We start from the raw sequence: 3,391 nt of genomic DNA, 5'->3' as shown, positions 1-3,391 counted from the left end.
CTTGGAAGGGATTTGAGATATTTCTTAATAGGTCTCAACCACCTACAATTTGGTTAGCAAAACCCTATAATGTACAGTGCAAACCCGACATTTCCTAAATCCCACAGATTGCAAACCCTTAAGGACTCTTTAAATCCATTCAGCCCCATCTGTCCATTATTCTCACTATGTCCGCCTATTGTAAAATAAAAAAGTTGAAGAGCAAAAATTAATGAAACCTCTGTGTGAGATGCTGCTAAAGGCTTCTCTGAGATTTGGTAATACACAGCGATAGCTCAGTCTGAACCACAGCTCTGCTGATATAGTGGCCCAGATAAATCAGTCGCATTATTGCATTGAGAGTGTTCATGCAGCTTTGGTAAAGTGGATTTATGTAGGCATAATGTGAATAAAAGAGTGAAGTACATCACAGTAAAATTTGACAAAAAGGAAAGCCATCCACTGTAGATCGGGAATTTTCCACGCTCAATTTATTTCCGCTGTGTTTGTGCAGGGCTGGAAAAAAAATCCCGATTTACAGTACTCACATCACATCTGTGGTGTATTCCTAGTGACTGAGCTGTGTGCATTATGCTTACTAATATTTACAGGCTGGCCGCTATGTATAACAACCTCAATTAATATATGAAATATAATGAAATATGGACAGCAATAGGGATAAGTAAATACAAAATAGGAGGAATTTGAACTTTCAATCTGGAGAAATCCTACTCAAACATTTAAAAATACATACATTTAAAAACGTCAGCTCTACATTAATAGATACTCCTCAACCACCGGGGCCCATCTCCCTCTATACTGGTATTTTCTATCTGTGAAGACACTTGACAATCATATAATACAATTTACATTTAAATAGGATCTTTCATGTTAGGAGGACGTCCCAAAGCACATCACATATACACCATATTCATCATATTCATCATATAAACTATCGATATGTTTACTGATTTGTAGCGTGTCTACAGTATTTTTACACGAATGGTGCTAGCAGCTTCTAGACATACAAAGTATTATTTTCCTTTGCTATTGTCCTCCCCTTCTCTTCTGAAGATTCTAGCGTGCTGAGTAAGAGCCCACAGGAGTCAGACACCCTTCGGTTCCTGGCGCATGTGGCCATTCGTCACTTGTGAGTCCTGCTCAGTGAGAGCTGGCAGACTATACCTTGCATGAAAATTTCCCAACTTACTGCATATTTTAAGGGGTCAATTTTGCGATATTTCTTAATTAAGGAATCCTAGTGGGGACTCCTTCCAGTCGCTAGAAGTAAGTCACAAGCATCGTTCCAGCTCAAGGGAACCCACTCCTAAAATAGACTGAGCAGCATTCTTACCAGTTGGGTTGGGTGACAGACATACAGATTTCTTTCTTAATTAAGAAATCTGTTTAGAAATATAGCAAAATTTACTCTTCTGTGTCTTTGAATTTTATTTTATTGATTTTATTGATTTCATGCATAGTTATCCACACATTAACCACATGCAGTGTACCATACATATACTGTATGTGTGTGTGCTGTATATGGCATATCTGCACATCTGCATACATACAACAACAACTAGCATTTATATAGTGCCCTTCACATGGGGTAGCGCCCCAGAGCGCTTCACAGTGGCGGAATCTGACAACAAGGCAAGGGGAGAGGGAAAGGGGAGGTGACCGTAAGTATGATCAAAAAGGAAGGTCTTTAGGATTTGAAGATGGGGAGTGAGGGGGCAAGGCGGAGGGATGGAGTGAGTGAGTTCCAGAGTTTTGGGGCGTAGTGGCTGTAGGCACGGCCTCCGAGGAGGGCACAAGGGACAAATGGGAGGCCGGAGCCAGCCGAGTTGAGGCAGCGGGAGGAGGAGTGAAGGGTAAGCAGGTTGGATAGGTAGGGGGTGTGAGGGCATGGTGATTTGAACACGAGTGAGAGGTTCTTGAAGTCGATCCATTCGGTGATTGGGAACCAGTGGAGCCTGGTACGAACTGATGTGATGGGGGTACGGAGTTTCGTGCGGGTGAGTATCTGGATGGTGGAGTTTTGAATTAATTGGATTTTGTGTATGGTGGAATTGGGGAGACCAGCGAGAAGGGCATTAGAATAGTCCAGTTGGGAAATGACAAAGGCGTGGTCGAGGATTTCAGCTACATATCCTATATGTGGAATGACTCCTATATGGAAAATGAAAGGAGTAACAGTTGAAGCTTGGCCTCGATGAGCAGTTGAGCCTTACAGATTAAGAAAGTCTTGGGTTCAATCGTTGAGTTAGCTGATCTCAGATAGGGTAGAAATGAGGGCGCGATGATCGTTTTCAGCTCCCTGGGGTAAGGAAGGGAAAATTAGCCAGTGTTTCCACCATGCTTGCTCTCTGGTGATCCCTGCTGGAAGGTACATGTGTGTGGATGTTTAGAAGGTGGCATTAGAGGCAAGGACAAGATCAGACTTGGCTGCGGAGTCTTCCTATGATCGAATAGCTGCTGATATTCACCTTCAAATCTCATACATGAATAATGGCTGCTTGGCCAAAGTACTACAGGGGGAGGGGTGCCAGTGAAATGTGCCCTTAGCAGAAGGTAAAACAAATGAATGTCTTAAGGAAAGGGAAGAAGGAGAGAAAATTAGCAGAGGAATATGATATTGTAAGTCTTTAATGTTGAAAGAATATTCCTTTTTTATTGCATGAATGCAATTCTGTATTCTCAGAACAGAATTTGCTAGGATTATAGAATTTGTGCGTAAGTGCATCGTTTGAAATATCCAACATATAAATGACAAAACAGCTGTATTGTCGACACTCTTATCAAGTCAGCATATTGAAACAAACAATAACATCTGCATACCAAAGAGACAGTAACTAAAACCGGTAAGTGTATTTTCTCGTTTAGTTCACCAGTCTAGCTGCTAACTCAGATGCACGACAAAGCAATTTATATGGTAAATTGTACCAAATAATGGTTCTAGTGAGTGTTATGGCTGCACTGAAAGGAAATGTCACGGTAAATAGCTGCCAAATTATGGATCATGCCAGAGTGTCACAACTGCACTATAGACAAATAGCACAACAGGCTACTGCCAGTACCCAGCATGACACCAATGAGTTATAGAGAAGAGGAGCAGCGTGATGTGATGCTCTTTGTACCCTTATTATAAAAAAGGGTTACTGTTTTGGCCTGGTATAGAAAGCCATTATGCACAGCATAGAATTGGAGTTATTTCAGTTTTATGCTGTATGGGGTCTCAAATGACCTAGCTGCTAATAGTTTGTCGTAGGGCATGGGCTGGCAGAATAGATTTGTTAAATAAAAATGTGTCCGTAGAATAGTTTCAGTTTTATTTTTTTCTACACATGGAGCACAATGGATTTTACTTAAAGGAACATTGCCTTCTTGATGGAGGAAGGGGGTAACATCA

Source organism: Callorhinchus milii, unplaced genomic scaffold, assembly GCF_018977255.1.
Source record: "Callorhinchus milii isolate IMCB2004 unplaced genomic scaffold, IMCB_Cmil_1.0 Scaffold2, whole genome shotgun sequence".
NCBI lineage: Eukaryota > Metazoa > Chordata > Chondrichthyes > Chimaeriformes > Callorhinchidae > Callorhinchus > Callorhinchus milii.
The sequence above is the reverse complement of the archived record's forward strand: the minus strand, read 5'-3'. Positions refer to the sequence as shown.